General features: G+C 38.4%; 1 protein-coding gene and 1 pseudogene across 2 annotated transcripts in view; both read left to right on the top strand.

Moving 5' to 3' along the window:
* The window catches only part of NALCN (sodium leak channel, non-selective), a 694,063-nt gene that overhangs the window by 182,931 nt on the left and 483,616 nt on the right, over nt 1-27,516 (top strand). The window lies entirely within an intron of this gene.
* LOC149460193 (uncharacterized) lies at nt 10,464-11,755 on the top strand (annotated as a pseudogene).

Below are 27,516 nucleotides of genomic sequence, written 5' to 3'. Positions count from 1 at the left end.
AAAATATAGATCCATTAAAATTACAAGGTGGGTTCTAAATCTTCTAAAAACAGTACATCCACTTCAAGACCGCTTGTGTATATATACGTATGTATATACTGTATATGTATGTATACGTTGCGGTTTTGAAGTGGTTTACCTGGGTTATGGCGGCAGCAGTATGCAATAACCCCAGTATTAATATTTTTTGCAGCCACTGCTCTTTCCAAGAAAAGTGATCAGAGTGGATGATTAGCTGCTGGGTCACTTGCAGAAGTGGAGGGAGGGTTGACCCCCCCCCCCCTGCCTCTTTCCAGTGGTTATTGAGCTTACCTATCTCATTGGGAAGCATGGGAACTGATCTGGCAGTTGCAGTAGCTGGTCATAGAGGTTAGCAGAGACCAGATTGCCTCTATGAGCTAGGAGGTCAGAAGCATGACATAACTTTCAGTTTAAGGCAGTTGAGGACCTGTCATACTTTATTGTTTTCACAAGGGATGTTTACATTTCTTGTGATAGAAATAAAAGTGAAAAAAAATTATGGGCAGTGTAAAATAAAAATAATAAAATAATTATAAAATGCGAGAGCAATAATTCTAGTTCTATACCTCCTTTGTAACTCTACACTGGTAACCCTTGAAATTTTAAAATGCTGTCTATAGAGATTTTAAAGTACAGTATCTTAGATTGGCGTCATTCCACAAGCGCGTGCAATTTTAAAATGTGAAATATTAGGTATGGATTTACTCGGCATGACATCATCTTTCATATTTTACCAAAAATATGGGTTATATATTGTGTTTTTTTGTTTTTCTTTTTAATGAATTAAAGTGCAAAAAATTGCATTTGAAAAACCACTGCGCAAATTCTGCATTTTTCCCTTTGAATATAATAAAAAGTAAAATATTGTTAAGTTACTATTGCGAACTAATCAAAAACAAAGACAAATGAAACTGCAAATATGTGGTGGACATTAAACAGCATGACAAACCTAATGGGTTCAGGAATGACCAATGGATGCAAATCATACTGTATATGGTTCATATATGTACAGGATGCGATTGAATAAGTGTGTTTCTTATGTGTGTATGCAAATTGATTAGGTCAAAGTATATGTACAGCCAAAATTATTTTTTATATATTGGATTGAGTGGGTAAGGGTTAGAATGCCTGTCAGATTTTTACTGCTATACAGGGCTCCTCACTTAGTATTCTCCTGACAACAGTTTGACCAGACAGGAAGTGAAGAAAAATCTCTAACCGGTACACAGACAGAAATAAAAATTGACGGGTATTCAAACCTTTCCCTAGTTAACTGAAAAAAGGTATTGTTTGTGTTGCTGTTGCAGACTTTGCCTCACTTCCTGTTTGGTAAAACCATGGTCACCTTGACAGTAAGAAAGGAGAAATACTTCTTCACTTAATCCAAAAATAAAATAAAAAACATTAACTAGACATATACTTTGAAGGACAATAATGTCATTGTAAAATTGTTGTTTAATCAATTTCCTCACCCCCCTGATGGCTGCCCACAAAAATATAGCTTACTAAAGTTTATATACCCCTGTAAGAAGCTTGTGCCTTCTATTTTGAAGTTTTGCAGGCGAATCAGATGTTAGAATTTAATTGTGGACAATACAAGGTGCCTGCCTTTGGTTGTATTGTTAGTTTTGATCTCCATCCTAAAGCAGAACTCCAAGAAGTGCAGCAGTTTGAAAAAATGTGTTGGTTTATAAGTGGTTTAGTCCAATGACGTGTATGCTACCTCATGAACTAATCTTTTTTTGTTTACTTTTTACATTTTTTCTGAGTGCTGGGAATACATATATACTTTCAGTGGTCTGACAAGATCTATGTACTCTGTTACACAATAGCTGTCCAGCTCTCTGCTCCCCATAGCTGTCCATTCACAGAATACTATGCGTTTGTTTTTATTTTATACACCCATTTGTGCCATTGTGCACAATGAAGAATTCAAAACCAAGTCCGTGATGAGCATTAGTAAGACATTTGAGTTCAGTCCCTATATCAGTTGCAAACTGTTGCAGGATGTGATTGCAGATGGCTACCAACGAAGCATGTGTGAAGAGTTTCTGGAGCCTGTGTTCCCTGAATGATTCAGGAGGAAACAAAGGCTCAAGATGAGCACCTTAACACTGGCTCAAATCTTTTATAAATGGCTAACTCATGATGCAAACCATGGAAGCAATAATGTAGGCAGAAAGGACAATTAGAAACAGCTGCAAGCAAAGGGGCTTATAAACCTGGTGTAAGTGATCATGAATTATTTGCAGCATAAAGAGACCGTCAAAGAACAAGAGAATTGTCACATTTGATCCAAGTTAATAATGATTTTTATGTGTGAATGAAGAAAGGTCCGTGTATTGTAGGTCATCCTTTTTATAATGTAATTTTTCTTGTGTTGGCATACCATTCCACATAAGTGAAGGATTTCTTTTCAGAAGCCAAAAAGTTGATATCAATGATGGCTTGCCACCTATAAGCAAAATGTTTAGAAGATGTCTGATTTATGTACAGTAGCTCCATATCCAACCTTTGCCTGTATAAGAGTCTTGGATCTTTTTTGATCTCCGTAATGGTAGATAAAGAAGTTGTTCAAAAAATGTTTGAGTGCTCATTCACATCGGGACGTGGTGAGGAAAACCTGTGCTACGTTTCCCAAACCGTGTTCAAAACACACTAGTTTTGCGATCTGCTGCAGGTGTCACTACAATCTTAATGACACCCCAAATGCAGAGTGCAAATGCAGTGTGTTTGCCTGCACCAGATTGCATGATACCACAGTACCATGTGAACCATTGCTGGGCATTTTTAAAAAGTAGTGCATTCACTACTTTTTGTTGCTATCCTATGCAATTTTGGCCAATTCAAATGAATAGGCTGAAAATTGCACCACACTGCATTGCACAGGAATTGAACAGGAAGTGGACCGCCTTCCTGTTTGAATAGGCCCCCGGTCACATTGGGTACGACTTGGCATGCGATTTGCAAATCGTATGCCAAGTCGCACCCTATTGTCCACTATTTGAGTGGTCATATCGGTGCGGTTCCGATTTCTAAAAGTAGAGCATGCACTACATTTGTTGCGATTTTCATAGACATCTGTGTCAGATGTCTTGCAAATCGTGATGAAATCGGCAGGTCACCCAATTTTGAAATCATGCAACTTCACGGTAATGCAGGCCATAGACGGAGAAATCCAGCCAGTTTTTTTTAAAAAAAAACGAAAAATCGGTCGTTCAATCAGCCGACATTACCACTATTGGTAAAAAAAGGTCCGCTGATTTTCATCCCATCTACGGCCGGCAATTATATAGAATATATGCAGAAGAAGAAATAGAATATGCAGAAGAAGAAGAAATAGAATATGAAGAAGAAGAAGAAATAGAATACGAATAAAAAGAAGAAATAGAATATGCAGAAGAAGAAAACGTTGCAACATTGTATCTATTTGTATCCATTTCAGATACAGATGTTTCTATTCGGATACAAATAGATACAATGTTGCCATACTTTTAAATGTCAAATATAATATCAGACTGAAATTCATTTTTCTTCTCCTTCTTCATATTCTATTTCTTCTTTTTCTACTTCTTCATATTCTATTTCTTCTTTCCTTCTTCTTCTTCATATTCTATTTCTTCTTTTTCTCTTCTTCATATTCTATTTCTTCTTTTCATTCATATTCTATTTTTTTCCTTTTCTTCTTTTCCTTCTTCTTTCATGTCACTGCTCATGCGCATTTTTAAATATAGGAAAAATATCAACAAATTTGTCCATCATTGCCGCGAAAATCGGCAGAACGACAAATTTGGCTGATTATTTTCCAGCAGGACCGATAAGGTCAAAAATCACGAAAAACGGCCGACCGATAACCGCACTAACGATCCGAAAATCGGCTGATTTTTTTTTTTCGATCGATTTTTGGTCGTTTTTCATCTCATCTATGGCCTGCATAAGTCGCACAATTTCAAAATCGGCTTTGATGTGACCTGGGTGTAAGGTGTGAATCAGCTCTAAAAGTAACAGCATTTGTATGCAAAGTAGGAACTACTGTAATTTCATTGATGTCAGAAAGCAAAATGACTTTCATTGTGCTAGTGTTTTTGTTACATAAAAAGCACAAGAAAGTATATGAACCTTACAGTGGTAGGTCTATGATAACAATTAAAATGACAGCAGCTGTAAGGGCTCATGTACACAGGGCGTTTGAAAACTCTTCTGAACGATGGAAACTGACTGCTAGAAAACGTAGGTTAAGAAACGTCAGTTTAGCTGAGTTTGCATACCGCATTTAGAAGCGTTTGCATTTAGAAGCGTTTTTAAAAGATAACCTCAGGAGACCTTCCAAAATGCCCAGAATGCACTGAAAAATAGTAAATAATTAACTATTTCAGACATTTTGAGAGAAATAGAGCAGAAGCAGAGAGAGCAGTATGTGTTGAGATTACTTATCTTTTCTGGTTGTATTCACTATGGATCCCATCATGAACATAATACAGCAAGTTCCACCATTTTTTCCTTCACGCGAAACCTGGAATTGACTGTGCTGGTGTACTAGGTCCATTTGAATACAAAATGCTTTGCATGCATTTCTGATGATGAAAAAAGGCTCTGGACAGCATCTGAATATGGAACAGTTAAAAAAAACGCTTCTAAACACATATGCTTCTAAATGTGGTCAACCGCATTTACAAGTGTTTACACACATTTACAAGAGTGTACACACGTTTACAAGCGTTTGACGTTTTAAACACTGGTAAAATCTACTCCTGAACACAAGTTTGGTGGTTAAAAATAATGACTGTAAACTCAACTGCCTGTAAATGACTGTAAATGAAGATGTGTACATGAACATATAGGAAAACATTAGGGAGAGTTCAGGGACTGCTGAAAAAAATGCTGAGCAGCTCCTGAATGTCAGTTTAGCAGCTGCAGTGTACATGAGCCCTAATGCATCTACAGCATGTTTCTTTGTATCTACAATGTAGAGCAGATTTTAAAAGTGAGCATATTTCTTGAGACACCAAATAAACCTTTCAGTGCATACTTTTTAGTAAAGAGACATATGTTTTCTGTCTCATGTTATGTGGCTGTAATATGATTTGAAAATCCATTGAAGATATAAAAAAAAAGCCACATGGATTAAGCTGAACACAAGTGACTACAAGATATGACTCAAAAGTTTTATGTGTGTTCTGTGGAGTACTTCCCAATGACCAATATTTGCTTGTACCCAGCAAGAGCTCACAGTGTGTCTGTATTTACACAGTTGAGAAGAGAAATTCAGAGAATTACTTTGGAAGTGTACACTGAAGCTTCCTGTTGTGTACAGTATGATGTATTTGAAAGTATTACTAAGCAATCGAACAGCAGCTGGAAAATGAAGTGATCCAGCAGTCATGTAGTAATGATTGTTCCCCAGCTGTACAAATTATCATGGATGGTTTGAATAAGCAGCCTGCCATAACAAGTGAAGCATTTTACTTTCTTTAAAACATTAGTTTTACCTAGTTTATTAAGATATGGTTGTAAGAAAAAAAACTGAAAATCATATCTCGGGCATTTTTAATTTTTATTATCATTGTATTTGATAAGGGTACTGATGTCTAAAAAAAAAACATACTGGCAGTTAAAAGATAAATATCGGTAGGGCTGATGCTAGGAACTGAAGTCATCACATTTTACTACATTGTAATACCAGCTATATTAGTCAAGGACACAGATCACACTTACACTGGAAACGTGTTTTGTACTGTTAAAATTAAGCCATAAAATAATTATCTAGTTTCCCTGTGAACACTGCTTCATCCTTTCCTGATGCTATGTTCTGTCATTTATGTATCATGACAGGAAGTGGGCTTTGGCACTGGTTGGTTACAGGGCTTATTATCAACTGGGTGTTGACTGTGTGTAAAGGCTGTGTGCAGTTTTGGCTTGGGGTACCTTATGGACTTGGCTCTATAAAGATTTCTCTCATACTGTATCATGCAAAAGGACAAAACAAGAAGGGCTCCCATAGCATAACTCCACTTTATTAAATCACACATACAATTGGTTTACACTCCTTTAGAAAATGCAATGAAAGAGTTGAGATCATCGAAACTAGAAGTGCTGCGTGAAACCGGAGGAGTTACGCTATGGGGGCCCCTCTTGTTTCGTCATTTTGCATTATGTAAAAGACATCTTTATAGAGTCAAGTCCATAAGGTGGAAGAGTGGTGGACAGCAACAGCAAAGGGTATAACTAGGGAGTCCAGATGTGCCAGTGGTAATGGCAAAACAAGAGCTTTTGACTCTTGATACTTTAGCACAAAGTCCATAGATCCAAATCCATACATGTGGAAGAGTGCACTGTTGCACCAGTACAGGTGTATAGAAGAATGCACAAGATTTTTTGACACTAGCACTATAGAGACATTAGTATTTGATGTGTGTGTATGTATATGTGTATATATATATATATATATATATATATATATATATATATATATATATATATATATATATATATATATATATATTTATTTATTTATTTTTTTATATAGGTGTATTTTAAATGATCGAGAATATCAACCAAAAATCCAGAAAAAAAACACATTATACATATGTTATAAATTGAGTTGCAATTCAGTGAGTAAAATAAGTATTTGATCCCCTACCAACCAACAATTATTCTGGCTCCCACAGACTGGCTATGTGATCATATGGTACACAGATTAGTCCTGTCAATTTAAGGTGCTTCTAACGTCAACTCATTATTGTATAACAGACATCTGTCCACAGAATATTTTTTCCATTCACCATCATGGGCAAGACAAAAGATCTGTCAAAGGATGTCAGGGACAAGATTGTAGACATGCACAAGGCTGGAATAGGACAAGACCATCAGCTTGGTGAGAAGGATACAACTGTTAGAGCGATTATTCGCAAATGGAAGCAATACATAATAACCACCAACTGACCTCTGTCTGGAGCTCCATGCAAGATTTCGCCTCGTGGGGTAAGGATGATCATGAGAAAAGTGAGGGATCAACCCAGAGCTACATGGGAGGAGCTTGTGAATGATCTCAAGGCAGTTGGGACCACAGTCACCAAACAAACCAATGGTAACCCAATACACCACTATGGATTAAAGTCCTGCAATGCACACAAGGTCCCCCTCCTCAAGAGAGCACATGTACAGGCCCGCCTGAAGTTCGCAAATGAACATCTAAATGATTCAGAGAAGGATTGGGAAAAAGTGATGTGGTCATATGAGACAAAAATTTTAGCTCATTGGCATTAGCTCGACTCGCCGTGTTTGGAGGAAGAAAAATGCTGACTAAGATCCTAAGAACACCATCTCTACAGTCAAGCACAGAGGTGGAAACATTATGCTTTGGGGCTGTTTCTTTTCTAAAGGAACAGGCCGACTTTGCCGCATTGAGGGGTCAATGGATGGGGCCATGTATTGTAAAATCTTGGATGAGAACCTTCTTCCCTCAGCCAGAACACTGAAAATGGGTCGTGGATGTGTTTTCCAGCATGACAATGACCCAAAACATACCACCAAGGCAACAAAGGAGTGGCTCAAGAAGAAGCACAATAAAGTCATGGAGTGGCTTAGCCAATCTCCAGATCTTAATCCTATAGAAAATTTATGGAGGGAGCTAAAACTTTAAGTTGCCAAGTGACAGTCAAGAAACCTTAAGGATTTAGAGAAGATCTGTATAGAAGAGTGGACCAAAATCTCTCCTGAGATGTGTGCAAACGTCTTACCTCTGTGCTTGCCAACAAGGGTTTCTCCACAAAGTAGTAAATCATGTTTTGCTTGGGGATCAAAAACTTAGTTTAATCACTGAGCTGCAACTCAGTTTATAACATTTGTATCATGTGTTTATTCTGGATTTTTGGTTGATATTCTGTCTATCATTTAAAAGCACTTATGATAAAAAAAAATATAGACCCTTAATTTCTTTGTAAATGGGCAAACTTACAAAATCTGCATTAGATCAAATAATTATTTTCCCCACTGTATATTTAGATTTGCAATTTTAATTTGATTTATTCACTTATTTGGTCACATATAAGGGTTGTGTGACATAGCACATGTTAGCATTAATTTCATTAGGTTATTTCTGAAAATGGGTCACATGACCTTCATATCGCATGCAAAATCCTGAGGTAAATTGACCTCAAGGTCTCTTCAACTTTCGTAACGTTAATCTAACCATCCAAATATTTGTTGCATGCGTGTGTGAAGAGCTGCAAAATGTATAAACATCTTCTAATGCACATCACTGGATCAAGTTGGGGCTTAGGTGAGTATTCGGGGACGCTGGTAGAATGCATGAAGGTAACAAATCTTGAGTCTTCACAACCACTTTAACCTAGTACCATAAAATGAAACTTACAAATAATAAAAATGTATATTGATCGATTTTCAAATGAATTAAAATTAATGTAAAATTCCTTTTTATATTATCTATCTATCTATCTAGAAAGAAATGCAGGTCTATATCGATATTAAAGCGGAGTTACAAAAAATTGTCAGCAGCTACAAAAACTGTTTTTAACTTTTAAAATACAGCCACTTACCTGTCCCTCAGTCCAATGGTGTCATCACCACCGCTGGTTTCACTGGCAGTCTTCTCTCCCTGGCACTGGCATCTTTAGTGTGAGCACCCAGCTGTGACAGCTTGCGGCTTCACAGCCGGGTGCCCACTGAACATGTGCGAGAAGTGCTGCACTTTGTGAATGGCCTCGTAGTCTTCTGGGACCTGTCACATGTCCCAGAAGACTATGGGGAGGGAGGGGGGAGAACAACTTCCACTTCCGATCGCCAAGCAACCTCAGTCGGAGTGGGAGCGGGAACCTGTCAAATTCGGGTACCCGCTCCCCAAAGGTGCCAATCCTTAATGGGGAGTGGGGGACAAAGTATTAAAGCAAACCTTCCCCTTTTGGGTGGAGCTCCGCTTTAAGCCCTATAGGTGTGAGAGTATTTAACCTATAATCCAACAACATTGTGTCTTTTTCCTTCACTTCCATGAATGACAAAATACAGTGCTCTTACCACACTGGTGTCAAATTGAACTCCCCAGAACAGTGGACTCTTTTAGGTTTAAAGCGAAATGGCACTTTTTCAGGCAGATCTTCCCTCTCTCCAGCTTCTCCTTATTCACTGTTCTTAAGCCCTGTGTCTCAAGCGATGCATGAAAAAATAAAATCACAAATGTTCACATAATCTAAAAATAATAGAACTAATTGCATTTATTAAAACAAAATCATTCCACTCACATAGACTGATGCCTATATCAGTTGTATCAGATGTAGCCATATCTCCACGTACACAAAGAACCCAGAGTTGCTGAATATCAGCGAAACCTACAGGCACTGTTGTGTATCACTTGCTGATCCCAGATCTCCTCTCTGCACCGCACAGCCAAGTTGTGATTGGTGCATGTTTCTGACCCTAGGAACATGCTCAAAAATATAGAGATCTCCTGAGCAAATACTGTTTTAAAAGCCATACTTTCCTTTTGGCTATTAACCCTTTGAAGCACTTATTTAATATATTAAAAGGATAGTCTGTCCTCACCAAAAGTTCTGCATACATCATATACTGTATATACAGTGTGTGTGTGTATAGTTTCCTGGCTGTCCTCCCGTCAGCACACCTTGGGTTAACTCCTCCTCTTGACCCACCTTTTCCTAGCTTATAAAAAAGAGGCTCTCCTTTCTTCACACTTTCTTCTTTATACCTAAACAGCATAGTTTTTAGTGGCTGTTGCAGTGGTTCTCTCACCCATTTTGGCTCCTTCTCTCCCTGCTCCACACTCCTCACCTTGGAAACTTCACTGGTGGCTCTCCTGAGTCCCTGGTGCTGACATCACAGGGGTGGGGCACTGCAGCAGAGCAGCTACACATTGCCTAGCAATGTGTGAAGCCAAAAACTGGAAATGGGTGCGGCGGCAGCACTGAACGCCAAGACTGCTGCTGGGGAGGAAACCGGTAAGCCTTTCACGCGGATCTGTGTTGCCCAGCAGCTGCTCCCCTGTTTCCTGACTCAGCTCACCTTTCCTTTCTCTTCTCAGCCTCTGTGGGTAATCAGGAGCTCCCTCTGCTTCCACCCTGGAGCAAGTCTGCTAAAACTAGCAGATAAGATGGCAACCAATTTATAGGGGCAGTGCAAAAAAAAAAGAGAGGTCTTTCTCTTCTATGTTTCTGTCTTTGTTTCTTTCTATTTTTTTCATAGCTGTGAGCATGCCACAGCCACAGGAGGCATGAAGATCTGTGGAAAGGTAGGAGGAGACTACAAGGGACTTGGTCGCAAAAGAATGCTGTACACAGGTCTAATGTGTTGCTTGGTCTTTTAAGGAGGTGAAGCTCTAAGAAAAGACAATCACATAAAGGAAAGTCCCACCATTTCTCAATATCTGCATGCTCCAACCCCACTCCAGCAGGAGAAGCCACTCTCCCACTATGCCACGCAGCAGTAAATCTTCTGCCACAGCGCAAGAAAAGACTAGACGACCCTCGGAGGGTCTATGTTGGGCTTGTGCGGCCCCCTCCACTCCTGGAAAGCTGTTATGTGTCAAATGCATTAAAGATGCAGCCACAGATCAGGAAGATCAGGAAGCGGAAGGTGCTCAGAGAAAAAGACTACATCCATTAGGCTGTGGCTAAGAGTATACAGTTAGTGACAGGGGTGAGTGGCTCCAAAAATGAACCCAAACCTAAGAGCCCACCAGAGCAATGGCAAAGTCCACCCTTGGTTCTAGATTCCTCTTCTGGATCATCATCGGATTTGGAGGATATTCCCGAGCATCTATTTGAGTTTCACTTCATTGATCCATATATTATGGCTGGAAAGGAGGCCATAGGCTGGCAAGGAGATACTCAACCTACAGAAAAGATTAAACGGTATTTCCCAAATTTAAAGAAACAAGGTGCCTCTTTCCCGATCATGACAGAGATTTGACAATTTATTGAGAAGGAATGAGGGAAGCCAGAAAGAAAGGCAAGAATCCAAAATTGATTTGCAAAACTATACCCTCCAAGCCTTCTGAGTCCGCCTTTTGGGAGACAGCCCCAAGGATAGATGCACCCCTGCAATGCCTAGCAAGACACATTTCCCTGCTGCTGGAAGACTCTACTACCTTTAGAGACCCAATGGACAGGCGAGCAGATGCTGACCTTAAGAAGATCTACTTGGTTGCTGGAACAGCCTGTCATCCAACTATAGCCCTCACCTCCATCTCTAGGGCCTTGAAGGTATGGGTCAGAAATGTAGAGATGGCACTGAAATCAAGGGTAGAAACAACTACCTGCTCTGGAGGATCTCAACTTGACGGCCATTTTTCTAGCAGAATCATCCACAGACCTAGTGAAACTGCTGGCTAGACTGATGGTGCATTCTGTAACAGTGAAAAGGGCCCTTAGGCTCAGGCATTGAGACACGGATTGAGCCTCCAAGCACGCACTATGCAACATCTGGTATAATGGCAAAATTCTATTTGGAAAGATCTTAGAGGAAGCAATAAAGCAGGTCACCGGAGGAAAATCGGGACTACAGTATTGCTGCAGAGGGTGAGGAAGCATCAGCAACCATTCATTCAAACCAACTCTATTTTTGAAGAGCTCGAGAATCTAGATCATACAGACTAGGCCAAGAATACGCTAGACCACAATAGAGGGGAACACAAAGTACATTTTTATGGGGCGTGAAGTCTAGAGCAGCACAAGTGGCCAAGAAAGCTGATAAACCCTTTTGACTGTTTTTCCATCAATCCCTGCCAGGTGAGCGCCAGGCTGGCATCTTTTTGAAAGGTGTGGATGGTGAAAATTGAGTGATGGGTCCAGGAAAAAGTGAGACAGGGCTGCAAAATAAAGTTTTAAGAAAAGCCACCGAATATTTCGTCCTGATGGAATAGCCATAAGATCAAAAGGAAAACAGAACCAGATAGCAGACCAGTTAAGTTGTGAATTTCCCAGCAGCGGGAAATGGGTGATCAACAAACTATATGGAACCGATCTTCGACAAATGGGGGGTACCTTCCATAGATCTAATGGCAATACCAGAAAATGCACAGGTGCTAGAATTTGTGACAAGATACAAATGCAGCTAAGCGATAGCTCAAGATGCCCTCTCGATTCCGTTGCACTTTCCCCTTGTGTACTTGTTTCCTCCGATCCCTCTTATCTTGAAGGTTTTGTTGAAGATTGCGAGGGAGACAGCCCACGCCATCTTGATAGAACCTTTCTGGCCTCTGAGGCCATGGTTTCCCTTGCTCCTGCAGATGGCGTGAGCTCCACCAGTACCTCTGTCTTGCTAGAGGGATTTATTGCAGCAAGGGCCCTGGACACATCCCAATCCAGAGAGATTACAACTAATGGCCTTCCTCTTGAATCAGGTTGAAATCACAGGACCTCTCAACTGAAGTCATCACTACACTACTAAAAGCAAGAAAAACAACAACGAATGCTACCTATTCAAGGATTTGGAGGAGAGTTGTAGATTTTGCCTCGCAACACAGGAACTCGCCCCTGACTCCAAATATTGCGAATGTATTAGACTTCCTACAACCAGCACTAAACATAGGCCTAGCCTATAGCTCCATGAAAGTGCAAGTGTCAGCACTATCCTCCTTTACCAGGCACAGATGGGCAGATGATACTCCAATAAAACAGTTCTTCAGAGTGGCAATAAGAATAAGGCCTCCTAAAAATAATTTCTTCCGAACCTGGGATTTGGGCACAGTGCTACAAGTGCTCCTACAACCTCTGTTTGGTCCCACTGAGTCATGCCCACTGTGGTTCTTAACAATTAAATTAGTCTTCCTTACAGCTATTATGACAGCAAAAAGGGTTTCAGAATTAGCAGTCCTATCTTGCAAAGCCCCTTTTAAATAATTGTTCTGGATAGGCTGATTCTGAGAACTAAGCCAGCCTTCAGCCTCCAAGGTGATCTCCAGATTCCATATGTATTGGGAAGTGGTGCTATTAGGCTTCACACAGTCTCCAGGACAGAAAGACCAATTAGACCTGAGACCACGTTTTGTGAATAGATTTGCTGGATGGATAATATGTATTAATTTGATATGTGTAACCACGGACATTATCATTGATTCACCATATTGCACTTTATTGCACGGATTAGCACTTTCCCTTGCGAACTTCATTTCATGCCGTTCCTCTAATTTTTTTTAGACGCAGGGTTTATATATATATATATTTATATATGTTGCACTTTACTGTTCCACTTTGTAAATATATTGTGTGTTTTTAGCGCTGCACTTCTATATACATGTTATACTTACCTACTATGTGCAATGGTTTTGCACAGAGCAACCCGGATCCTCCTCTTCTCAGTTCCCCTGCATGCTCTCCTGGCCCCTCCCTCCTGTTGGATAACCCCACAGAAAGCAGCTGCACCATGTGTCAATTCACACATGGAGCTGCAGCTCGCCCCACACCCTTTTGATCTCATTGGCTCTGATCAACAGCAGTGGGAGCCAATGGCTCCCTCTGCTGTCTCAGCCAATGAGGGGAGGGAGTCCCAGGATAGCCAAGACTCCGGTGCACATCGCTGGATCGAGAGGGGGCTTACGCGAGTATTAGGGGGGCGGCTGCTGCACAGAGACGTTTTTATACCTTCATGCATTGAATGCATGAAGGAAAAAAAACCTTGAACCTTTACAACCACTTTAATCTAGTACCATAAAATTATACTTACAAATAACAAAAATGTATATTAATTGATAACCAAATTAATTAAAATGTAATGTAAAAAATCCCTTTATATCATCTATCTACTGAATCTATCTAGAAAGAAATTCAGGTCTATATAGATATTAAGCCCTCTATGAGAGTATTTAACCTATAAATCCATTATACAAATGGCAAAATAGTAATAAAAGAGAGAAGGGATTGATGAATCCAAGATTTTAGCAACTTTCTCACCCAAGAAAATCAAAAGATCTTAAGTAAGGAAGACAGAAACAAAACCGTAATGAAAACACAATGCAGGCATAATCAGATACTAAAAGAGAATAAAAGTATAGTGAGAATTTTTAATTCCTATATAACAGATCTGAGGGTTTGAAAAATGATTGTGACTTGGGAGTCCAGACCAACTCCCTTATACAAAGAGGAAATTATCCCAGAGGCATACAGGATATACCATAATAGGAATGATAAAACAAAGAATGAGATGCACAGATTACTAGAGACCTTGATACAGTACCAATGAAACTTGTTTTACTTTTACTCCAGAAAAAATAGGGCAAGGGGGTGCACAGCAGGGAGGAGGGAACAGCCTAAAAAAGGAAGTTTTCCCAATAGTTAGGTATTTAAAATTTAAGTTATACAAATTTAAATGCCCACAAATTAAAATTGTTGGACATTGGGTAAAACTTTGCCCCAAGAATAATATAAGCAAGTTCAATATGTACTATATATTTAGGTACAAAAAATATTTAAGCACGTTAAATATGAAAAAATATTTTATGAGCAATTCAGTAGAGTAGATAGACAGAATAGGACAATAAGTGGAAATAATGGTTATGTAAATAGTGTTTTTGTGAAGTAATCAATATTTAACCCTCAAAATGCTGGAAATTAGCACATTGATGATTTTAAACATACAGTGGAAAATAACTTAAAAAGTTAAAATGTTAGATACCCTAAAGATAGTATATAGGACATTGTCATCTGCCTGGCCAGGAATGATGGGGGGGGGGGGGAGAGAGAGATCTTAAATGAGATTACGAACAAGAGCTGAGCAGATTATTGTAGGATAGAAGCACTCGGTTTAAAAAAAAAAACAGAGTGATCCTCAGCAATTGAGAGAATTAGCTAAAAAAAAAAAGTAGGAACCACCTCTTTAATTCCCTAAGATTATAAAATTGGGGTCATGCAGTATATTTATCAAAAACACCTGCCTATCTGCATGTCCTACAGTGAGTGGTATTGGTTTTCCAATAAGTACATTGAGAGAATATGTTGATATATTATTTGTAACCACTGGTGGTTCCTTTAAAAGCAAATCTAAGGGATACAAAGCAATTATTACAGCTTTTACAAAATATACCATATGAGGAAAATGTAATATTCCCAACAGTGGATGTTTCACTTTTATATATAATAATTAAACAAGAAGAAAACATCCTCAATGTATGGAAATATTTTATATTGGAATGTTTAAAAAAGAATTCCAGCTAAAACCGCCTTAACCTTAAAAATGCTCCATTCCCCTCTATTGACACCCATAAAAGATGCATGTACTTGCCTATTTTCAGCCCAATACAGTTTGGTCTTGTGATCTGGCACCCCTGTGTTAACCAGAAACAGCTGCAGAGAAGAGGAGGGACCACTAACAATGGCTGCACCATGGGAGCCAAGGTCATTCCAAACTTTTACAGCCATTGTTGGGCATTCTCTCCATTGTCCTGCAGCATCCACTAGCTGACACAGGAGATCACATGACCAGACCAGAGCAGGGTGAAATAGGTATGTTTAGACATCTTTTTTTACAGAGGTTAGTTATTATGAGTGTTAGGAGGTGGGAGGGAAATTTTTTAAGACTATTTAGGCTTTAGCAGGAATTCTACTGTAAGGTTCTGTTTAACATATAATTACTTTGTTATGATCATGAAAAAAAAAAATAGCCAAAAAATAGGCCCTGCCATGGAGGCAAAGTTCTTACTGTGTTTAGCAAACTTGTACTTTGATAGGTGACCGAAAGAATTTATTTACAACAATGGGTGGCCCCAGATATTCCCGTACAAATGCTTCATTAATGACACTTTCATCATTTGAAGGGAGATGAGAAATCTTTGTCTTTTTTTCCAGGAGGCCAATAACAATAGATTTTGTATTGAAATAATATGTAGGTGAATATACAGTGTAGTAACCTTTCTTGATTTAAATATAAAGAATGAAAATAATAACATACATACTAGAGCTCATTTTAAGCCAATGGATATAAATGGCTACTATACAGTTGGCATTGCCATCATCCACAATAGCTATTAAATATCTCAAAAGAACAATTGATACATGTTAGCTGTATAAAAGAGGAAGTTTGCTTAGAGCAGATAAATATATCAACAAATGAACAAAAGTATGAAAATAATAATAAAAAAACAGAGGAATTTGGATTTATTACAGAATTGAATGCCCAATATAAACATGGTGAGTGCATTTTCAAAAAAATACTGGCTCGTCCAACTTAACAATAGATTTCTTGAGCCAGAGCTCCCTAAGAAACTTTCTTGTATTTATAGTAGAGCTCCTTCCTTGAGGAATAAAGTGGCCCATGATGTTATTAGCCCACGCTGCAAAACACCGCCATATACTTTTTTTTTTAGATAGGTGGGTTAGAGTATTGGTTAATGAAATGAGAAATAAATGTAAGAAAGCTTCATGTCTGATACTATAAATCAAGTGTGTAAAAGAGAATATTTTATATATTATGAAAAGAAAGGTATAGTATATGGTATATGACAGAATGCCCATGTGGGTATAAATGTGCTGTGTGTACTATTAGGACTTTAGGAAAAAGAATGAACATATTCAAAACATTAAGAAGGTATTTCCTAAACTATATGTCAGCACATATTAAAGAATACCATGGGAAAGATCTTAGTGGCTCTAAATTTTGTGGTATAGAAAATAAAAGTAGGATGGCGTGGATGAAATTTAAAGAGGGCCATCTCACAGGCCGAACCTAAATGGATTTATAGGTTAAAAACTCTTACATCTAGAAAGCTTAATACATTTCTGTATTAATAGTTTATATGAAATATTTTTTTTAAATTAATTTTGTTTATCACTAAATATATATTTTTATTATGTATGTAATATGTTCTGCTATTGGATTAATTTAATTAAAAGGGATCATGTATTTATATATCAATTTGTGATTTTATATATGTACCGTGATGTTTATAAGATATTACTTTTTATTGTATTATTTGATTGTAATATAATATATGCAGACATTTTTATCTAGACTGTCCTTTTTTTTTAATAAATACTGTAAGTGCTACAAATGTTAACAGGCGGGAATAAGGTGGGGTTTTAAAATACTTGCTTTGGAGATTCCCAACCCTTTGAGCGAGTTCCTGATGCAAAATGCATTTGTTAAGAGGGGCCAGAGCATGCACTGATCAGGATTTGGTTAAACAGTTCATAGAGCAGAGCTGTGCAGCATCACATGGATTGGTAGGTGAGCAACCCAGGAAATCCTCAGCAGCTCTAGGAACTTTGCATACACCTGGCTATATCATGTGCAGATGTTGTCACCAGTCTGTGAATGCATTGGTTTAATTTTTGTAATAAATGCAATTATTTCTAGCAATGTTATTGTTATGTGGGTATTTGTATTTTTTGTTTTTTTTATGCATTGCATGAGAAACCAGGCACAGTGAATTAGGAAAAGCTAGAGAGAGAAGAGATCTGCTTATGAAAGTGCTGAAATCTAAGACAGGTCTATTACTCTGGTGAGTTCAATTTGTCACCGGAGTGGGGAGAGCACTGTTTCTGTCACAAGCACAAGAAAAAACAGCGTTACAGTTGTTCTAAGAAGATCTTTATACATTTTGCAACTCTTCACACATGCAACAATGTTTGGATAGTTGAATAACACTATGATAAAAAGTTGAAGAGACTTTTATGCATTCACTTACTAAGGATTGTGTTAATATACTGTATGTTTTCACAAATAATACATAGCAGTTCATTTTTATTTCTTCATTTAAAAAGGGGTGTGGATAGGGAATAATACTTTTTGAATTTGTGGATGCGCTTATGTTTGATGTTCTAAATCTGTGTATTTTGTCCAATTTATATAGCTATATTCAAAGGTTCTGTAAATAGATATTATACTGTACAGTATGTAATGTACCTCCTTCACTGCTAAAACTAAAATAAACTTAACCCATAGTTAGCCAGCACCAATAATCACAAAGAAAGAGATATATGTAAACAAGCACGTTCAGCACTCTGTCAAACATGAACCAAGAATATAATTATATGGTATAATACAAGAAAGTAAAAAAAAAGTTCATTAGATAAACTAAAGTAGCTATAAATATCCTACATCCAAATATGTCCTGTTGTGCAAAAGACACGTATTTTTTCAAACTCCAATCTTCGGTGATGTACTCCACCCAAAAATTGCAAATCTAATTGGAAAAGTGCACTCTGCCATGATTTCAACCGTCCACACAGTGCCGCCAACTATCACCTTATATTGTTGGACCCAATGACTCATAGTTCTAATAATTGCTTATAAGCTCTCAGGGTTAAAAAAACTCCAAATACAATCAGGTTACACCATTCCTTCTCATTCAGGCTTAATCTCTCATCTCAACTTGAAGCAGAATAGATCTCATAGCTAAACAGTGGAAAACCTTATAGTGCGTTCCACAGTAGTTCATTTTTTTTAATATATAAAACCACTCACATGCTAAAAAATCTATTCAAACATATTTATTCATCAGGATAAATGTATGGCCAAACCACATCTCAAACTCACGGTTCCCTGCACAGCTATCCACCAGTGCTTCCTGGAGAAGCCGCTAGAGCATCCTAGAGTGTTGTGATGTCATTTCAAGCTTTGTCCTACGTGTTACACCATGTGAATTCATTAGGTCCACACCATTCCTTCTTGTTTGGCAAGGAATGGTGTTGCCCTAATTGTGTTTGGCGTTTTTTTTTTAATCCTTACTGGTTACAAATGCTTATTGGATCTATGACTCAGTGGGTACAATGAGATAAGGTGGGAGCACACCTGGTGATATTGTATGGATGGTTGAAATCATGGTGGAGTGCACTTCCTCAATTGTATTTGCAATTTTTGGGTGGAGCACATCACAGAAGATTGGAGGAGTCTGAATAGATACATGTCATTTGCACTATTGGACTTATTTGGATGTGGGATATTTATGGACACTTGAGTTATTTGATGCACATGTTTTTTTTTACTTTTTCGCATGATATATTCAGCATGTATTTATGGTTTATGTTTGATAGAGCGATGCACACACGTGTTAACATATATCTCTTTCTGTTTAACCTATTCATGCCAACCCCATGCAAATATGCCACCCTACTGGACTGGGCCTTTTTCTGTGGGGCCACACAGTTTCACTGAGAGCCCCAGGGTCCCATGGTAATGATTGGGACCCAGAACTCCTGATTCCAGGTCACCTTATAGCTGTGATGGCCTCTAATTGGCTATCACAGTGATCAGTCACTGTAAAGCCGCCCCTGTATATAATAATAAATAATAACAATAATAGTATTAATAAAAAAACAAGATCATGGTTTGATCTAGATCAGTGCCAGAGTTAGTGTTTGGGTCAAGGTCAGGGTCAATGGTCAGTATTTTTTTGTTTTGGTCAGGATTTTATTTTAAATTTTTAAATTGGTATTAGTGTCAGTGAATTTTAGTCTGGATCAAAAAAAAAAAAAAAAAGAAGCAAATTGTGCATTATTGTTTCTGAGCCATACTATGGGTACAAACAACAACTAACATACACATATGTGGCATTGCTGCAAATGTCAGGATCAGGAGAATTTATTTTGGGTTGTTCTATGGTGGTAGGTTATGATAGTAGCAAGAAATATACAGCTATATTAAAAAATGATTTTTTTTACTATTTTGGGTCAGTTTTCCTAGATATGTATTACCATTCACCACCAAATGAAGCCCAATTTTTCCTGAAAAAAAAACGTATAATCCACCTGGATGCACAAAGTAGTTGTGGTGTTATGTATGGTTTTACTAACGTGTCAAAGTTGCAAAATTGTGCTTAGGCACTAAGATTTGTTTTACCCTTATGTGCGAAGGGGTTAAATAGATAATCAGTATAGATTTTTGTTATTATATTGAGGAAGCTGGGCTGTATACTTGATGTGCATATCAAAGGACAATACTTTGATTTGCACATGAGCACTACTTACAACCGATTTGCAAACAACAGGAGCCACTGCCTGCACTGCTTAATCACGTAACTGGACTTGGCTGTCACACTGACAGCCCAGCCCTGCAGATAACACTGAAAGAGCCTTGTGGGGTTATGTTGTCAGTTTGAAAAACGGTCCTGCTCTGTGTATTGAGCCTCTGTCAGCACTCCTGATAAACAGATGGGACAAACTGTATAACTGACAGAGAATCTCAGCAGATTAGACTACGAGACCCATACTCCATGTTTAACCTGCAGAACAGTTTGATAATGGGGTGCTCTGGAATGCTGGCCGTGAAAGAAGATGCTTTCACCACAGCTGTGCCCCCCACTTCACAGCACCCAAGCAAGGAGCCTTTCCTGTTTTTGTCTTGGGCATTGATCACAAAACCGATAAGATGGAAGTAAGTATGATCATCCCTGAAATAAGCCTATTCTTTGTCAAACCAGGGTACAAAAGACTTAATTAGGCCCTGTCAAAGTAAGAAATTGAATCTTCCTCAATATAGTGTATATGGTTCCTGTTGTTCCAAGTCACGTGTGTGTGTGTGTACCAATACTACTATCTTGGGGAAGCCTGGGTAGTGCTGAAACATTCATATTTTACCAGCTGCCAGTAAAGTTAATTCAGCTGTCTGCACATACGCTATAAAGCAATCTAAATTAGATGCATATTGTACTACATACTGTATAAATCATGAAAACAATGTATAGAATTTTAATAACCAAATAGACACGTCAAAGCAAATTGGGCAGAAATAATAGCAATTGTGTATGATCTGTATGTATCAGAATTTTTGCTTAGTAAAAATAATGGAATAACATATTCACATTAATAAGAGCATAGAGCCTTTGAGTCTCATCAGGCAAACTTGGTGATTCACTTGCTGATGTGACAGAGGTAGATAAATGGGGAAGGAGAATATCAAACATCAGCATTTATTTTTATTTTGCTCAAAATATGTGGGTGAGCATAAGTCAGCTAGAATATTGTTCAAGAAATCAAGCTGATGAGGATATTTATAAGCCTTGGCATACAGCAAGAAGAAGCCTAAATAGATGTAAAACAAAAGTATTAAATAGTACTGTATATGGTACATGTATGGATAGTAAAATATGCTACCAGTCTTTTTTTTTTGCAAAGAAAATGGTTTATGCTTTTAGATGCAATGAGTTCTTCTCTATTTAACCACCCATTGTTAACACAAATCGAAACAGTCAAGACAAATTAGATTCAGATCCAGTTCTTTCTGCTGCTAAGTGTTAACCTACCTAAAATGTGCAGATGGTGTTAACATGTAGACATCACGTGGTTCCTGCAAGTATCTGTTAGTATTAATATTAATTCCTGTTTCCTCCCAGAGCCCCTTGGATCCTAGACCAAACCTGCACTTGGAGCCTCAATTTATCTCCCAGTCCCAGTTGGGTTTAAGCTCTGTCCTTCTTGAATGCTAAGCCCCAGCACCTTCAGTTTAACTGGTATCTCCTGTTTACATTCTGAGTCTAGGATTTAAGAGGCTTTATAGGGACACAGGGATCCATTTTAGGACTAACACAGGTACCAATGAGTTGCACAAGATACACTATATTGCCCAAAGCATTGGGACGCCTGCCTTTACACGCATATGAACTTTAATGGGGATCATAGTCTTAGTCCGAAGGATTCAATATTGAGTTTGCCTACCTTTTGCAGCTATAACACCTTAAACTCTTCTGGGAAAGCTGCCCACAAGGTTTAGGAGTGTGTCTATGGGAATGTTTGACCATTCTTCCAGAAGTGCATTTGTGAGGTCAAGCACTGATGTTGGATGAGAAGGCCTGGCTTGCAGTCTCTGCTCTGATTCATCCCAAAGGTGTTCTATCAGGTTGAGGTTAAGACTTTGTGCAGGCCAGTCAAGTTCCTCCACCCCAAACTCACTCATCCATGTCTTTATGGACCTTGCTTTGTGCACTGGTGCGCAGTCATGTTGGAACAGGAAGGGGCCATCTCCAAACTCTTCCCACAACGTTGGCAGCATGAAATTGTCCAAAATGTCTTTGTATGATGATGCCTTAAGAGTTCCCTTCACTTGAAACTAAGGGGCCAAGCCCAACCCCTGAAAAACTACCCCACACCATAATTCCCCTCCACCAAACTTTACACTTGGTACAATGCAGTCAGGCAAGGACCATTCTCCTGGTAACCTCCAAACCCAAACACGTTCATCAGATTGTCAAACAGAGAAGCAAGATTTGTTACTCGAGAGAACATGTCTCCACTGCTCTAGAGTCCAGTGGTGGCGTGCTTTACGCCACTGCATCTGACGCTTTGCATTGCACTTGGCGATGTAAGGCTTGGATGCAGCTGCTCGGCCATGGAAACCCATTCCATAAAGCTCTCTATGCACTCTTGTACTAATATGAAAGCCACTTGAAGTTTGGAGGTATTTACAGACAGTTGGAGCTGCAGACAGTTGGCAACTTCTGTGCACTGTGTGCTTCAGCATGCGCTGACACCACTTTATTTTACGTGGCCTACCACTTCATGCCTGAGTTGCTGTTGTTCCCAGTTGCATCCACTTAGTTATAATACTACTAACAGTTGACATTGGAATATTTAGTAGCAAGGAAATTTTACAAATGGACCTATTGCACAGGTGGCAACCTATCACGTTACCACGCTAGAATTCACTGAGCTCTTGAGAGTGCCCCATCCTTTCACAAATGTTTGTAGAAGCAGTCTGCATGCCTAGGTGCTTAATTTTATACTCCTGTGGCCATGGAGGTGATTGGAATACCTGAATCCAATGATTTGCTTTTGGCAATATATTGTACCTCTACTTCGATACTGCTGTTACCGTAGGCACAGTTATACAACACATTTATATTACAAAGTTAACAGGTGATTGTACTTGATTTCATATCAGAAATCATCAGGATAAACCAATAAAGTGCTGTTTCCCCTAATAAAACATATGCCTTTCAGGGATTTGCTGAGATTTTATTTATGCTTTGTACACCACACAACTTTCTATCACCTACTCGAATATGATTAATTTGCCTTTAGTTCATTAAAAGCAGTTGCTGACACTGCTGACCAGTTCATGCTGTTAAGGCAAGCCTAATCATTAGCCACCAAGAATCATAATTGTGATGACACTGTATATACAGTACATGAGAACAGACTACTTCATAAACATTGTTTGCATATGTGTTATTGAAAATGATATTCTTTGTGTGCTGTGCAGGTTTTGAGAGATTCTGAGAAGAGAACTAGAAGTTTAAAAAGGGTAGACAAAATCATGGAAAAGTATGTAACCACATGAAAACAGAGTGTATTTGAAGTAACTAAATGAAAATTACAAACACATAGCTAAATTGTTTAACATAGTAAATAATCCATGATATTATGGATAGCCTTCAAGCAAGAATAATACATTTGATGATTACTGTGCATGGTCTTATAATGGCAAAGTAACACATGACAATGTTAGAGGCCTAGGTGCCTTCCATGGTAAAAATACATCAGGCATAATGTGGTATCCACTGAATATTTGTGACCATGACCAAAAAAGTTATAATCAATAAAGTAGGGTATATTGCTTCTATTTTGGCAAGTGATATTGGATCACTGAAGAGAGAGTGGGAATTAAGAAAGCCCCATCATTGGTGTTAGTGGCAGCAATAATAAAATCCATGATTTGTGGCAGTGGTAACAATATTAACCCCCAGCAATGCTGTAAATGACTGCAACCCCCAGCATTGGTATCAGTGGGTGTTGCAACTCCCCAACTCATGGGCATTAGTAGGTGCAAAAAAAAAAAAAAAACATTGGTGCCAAAGGGTGCAGTAAAAAAAAAAAATCTTGCAGCACTTACATTGAGTTAATGTTTTTGTACAGCACTGACAGTTTGTAGTTTTTTTGTATATAAACATACATTTTGCATATAAACACATTGGTATTCAGTGGTGTTTCTTACCTAATCACTCTGCTAACTCTCTACTGAAGCTAGAACTATAATTTAATCATCAGCCAAGAGATCAATGCAGAGCATTCTAGCACACATTTTTTTTTTCACGGCAAAATATGCAGTATTAGCCAATGCCCACTGGAGGGCCCTCTGTTAGGCTAGTCTGAGCCTGGTCTTAAAGATCCTAATTCCTAGGAGGTAGTACAGATGATGGATACATGCTACTATATCAATCCCTGCCTGTGCTCTAGGGAATTATTAGCCTATTATTTGTGCACGTTGTTTCAGAATATGGAGGTAGACAGTGCATTTTAGGCCTCAGTCACACCATGGTGCAGAGACGTGAGTTTTTCTGCATGCGTTCTGCAAGGGTATAAAGAAAACAATTGTTCTCTATGTGCCCTGATCACACTACAACACTAGTATTGTGCACATTTTTTCTGCACAGGAATATGCAACGTGTATAAAACTCACTGAAACTCACATGAAAACTGATGTAATCTTGTGTCTCTACAAGTGAAATTGTGTTTTTTCCATCAGTGTTTCTGCATATATTTTTTCACGTATAGTGTGAACAAGGCCTTAAAGGATAAGTTCACATTTGGGAACATGTTACATTCCCACCGCTGCAGCCACAGCTCCAATTCTAACCCCCCCCCCCCCCGTCCCCTGGGACAACAGTACGAGGAGAAGTTCCCTGTGCTAGCTGTCGGTTTTTGAACTCAGTGCAGCAGTGCAGAGTTCTGCCCACATGGCCACATCATTCTTTCACAGAGTTCTGTGCATGAATGAGCTACAAGTAGCAACATCCTTTGTAGATGTCAGCTTGTAGTTCTCAATGAACTACCGCTTCGTTGTTGAGTGCTGTGTTATTTCATTTAGTCCTCCTGTCAGTATTTAACCTTCCTGGCTGTATGATTATTTCCGATTTTTGGTGCTGAAAGCGGTACCATTTTTTTGCATGGAAATATGTAGTTTTTTATTGTAGGCTGTAATTTTTAGGAATAACTCACTGAAATCTGTCCGAGCAAGAGTCTAGTAAACATTCCGGATATGATAAAACTTGAAATACGAAATCATAAATTATAATTTAATTAATAATCATAAAATATAATAATAAATTTAATTCAATAATATAATCAAACCAAAAACACTGAAATTCGAAATACAGAGGCAAATTCGCACATCGCTGAGCAAAGTCGCAAAATCGTTTTCAGTGTCTGATGACGAATTTCCCCACAAATCATCACTCAATTCTGCAAGTGGTTCTAATTTACTATCACTGTTTTCTAGCTGGTCTAAAACTGCTTTTGACATAAAGGAACGCTTTTTGGACGCCATGGACTTTTCTAAGTTTCCAGGCAGAAAGAACAGTCAAAATGTAGGCAGGGCACAGGACAAAGCAGTAGGGACAAAATATATGTGAAATGCAGTGAAACAGCAATGTTTTACTATATAATAATCATTTTTAAAAAAATGACATTTTTAAAAAAATTCAAATTTGCCGCCGGTTCCGGCGCCCGTACGTCCCGACGTCACAGGGAACGGAACACAGAAGCCGGATGCCGGCATCGGCCGGAGGAGATGGCCGGAGAAGCTGCAGGGGACACATCGTGGGAGCGAAGGACAAGGTAAGCACTGCAGGGACTCCCTGAGCAACGCCGCATGGTAAGCCCGAGTGTAGCTCGGGGTTAACGCTCTTGGTAATGAAATTTTACCCCGAGCTACACTCGGGAATACCGCCAGGGAGGTTAACGGTCTGCTAGTATGAGGTACGAGTACACAGATTAAATGGACAGTCTGCTGGAGACCTACATGGCACAGAAAAAAAATTAATAAATGCACATTTTTTACCTGCAAAAAAAATGCATTTTTTTTTTCTTTTAAAAAGTGAACTTATCCTTTAATGGAAAGTCTATTCTTTAGCATCCCAAAGTTGTTGGCAATTGTTGCTGTTTCAGTTACTGGAAAAGTTATTTTTATTAGGTACACCTGTTCAATTCTGCTTTATTTAATAAATGGTGCAGACCAGTGATATATATATAAATTAGGTCTACTCTATTATATTGCCCTTAAATCATAAATGTTGCCTCCTCCTTTCTGAGTGCTCATTGAAGTCGTACAAGAGATCCTTGGTGCGGCATCCTTTGAATATTGCTAAGTCCTTAATTCCCAGACATTGGAAGACCACTCATGCCCCCTCGATTCAAGACTGGATAAGAGAGGTTAATGTTTTTCAGGAATTGGAACGGACACTGACTATGACTGATAACATGGTTCTCAGGTTTCACAAATTGTGGTCCAGTTGGTATGCTTTCACTTTTTCGGAAAGATATAAAGGGCTGATGGGCAAATAGTTATTTTTCTCTTTTGGACGTGTGGGTCATGCTGGTGAATTCTGGGCATCTCTTGCGGAGATGGATCTGTCTTTATGCTATATTCTTGCTATCTTAATTTTGCTTTTCATTTTCCTCTGTTCTTACTTTTCTTTCTATCAGACTCAATGATTGTACCTGAAAATTGTGAAACGTTTTACTATGTGAATGCTTCCTAATGTTTTGATTATACTACTGAGTATGCTCCGAAACTAGTTTGTAAACTGTGCACTATATGATATGATAATATGCTATGCTTTCTTGTAGCTCATTCTTGTTCATATGTTCTGCTTTTTCTTTCTGAATAAAAGGCAATTGTTTAAAAAAAATAAATAAATATATTAGGAATGTCCTCACTCTATCTGTTATGCAGTTACACAAAAATAAAAATAAATGTATGTACATTCAGAGATGGCAATGCATTACAAAGCTTATCTTAAAGGCTTGTTCACACCTAGTCAGCATTTCTCTGCAGCTCAATGGACATGGTGTGAACAGTTTGGTTTGTTTGTCACTAAGCATTTCATTTTACAATTATTTAATGAAATGAATCCTGTAGTTACTATATCTGGAAAAAAAATTGCTCATATTGATATTTGAACAGTTTTTTGCAACTGCCCTACTAAAGTGCATTCATTCCTGTTGGTAAAGCTGAACACTATAGTAAAACTATAGTAAATGTAAAGCCTTGTTCACACCATACGTGCATAAAAACTGATGGGAAAAACGGGCAGATTTCACTTGCAGAGACATAAGTTTTCTTGCGTGTTTCAGTAAGTTTTATACACTTTGTAGATTCCTGTGCACATGATACTAGTATTGTGGTGTGAATAAGGCACATAGAGAACAATTGTTCTCTTTGTGCCCTTGCAGAACTTGTGCAGAAAAACTCACTAATCTTTGATCGGTATAATCTCCTGCAGCTCATTGGTTGTGTACTGGGAATGAACTTTCTGAAGCATGTGCTATGTAACTTATTTTCTCTCTACTTCTTATGTCAACAGACATAAAGTTTGGTTTAAATATGGTAGTGGAGAGAACTTTCACATACTCACCGGCCACTTTATTAGGTACACCTGTTCAATTGTTTGGTAACACAAATTGCTAATCAGCCAATCACATGGCAGCAACGCAATTCATTTAGGCATCTAGATGTGGTGAAGACAACATGCTGTACTTCAAAACGAGTATCAGAATGGGAAGAAAGGGGATTTAAGTGACTTTGACCATGGTATGG

Source organism: Staurois parvus, unplaced genomic scaffold (genome assembly GCF_062004578.1).
Source record: "Staurois parvus isolate SC_StPar_1 unplaced genomic scaffold, SC_StPar_1.0 ptg000233l, whole genome shotgun sequence".
Taxonomy (NCBI): domain Eukaryota; kingdom Metazoa; phylum Chordata; class Amphibia; order Anura; family Ranidae; genus Staurois; species Staurois parvus.
The sequence above is the reverse complement of the archived record's forward strand: the minus strand, read 5'-3'. Positions and strand labels throughout refer to the sequence as shown.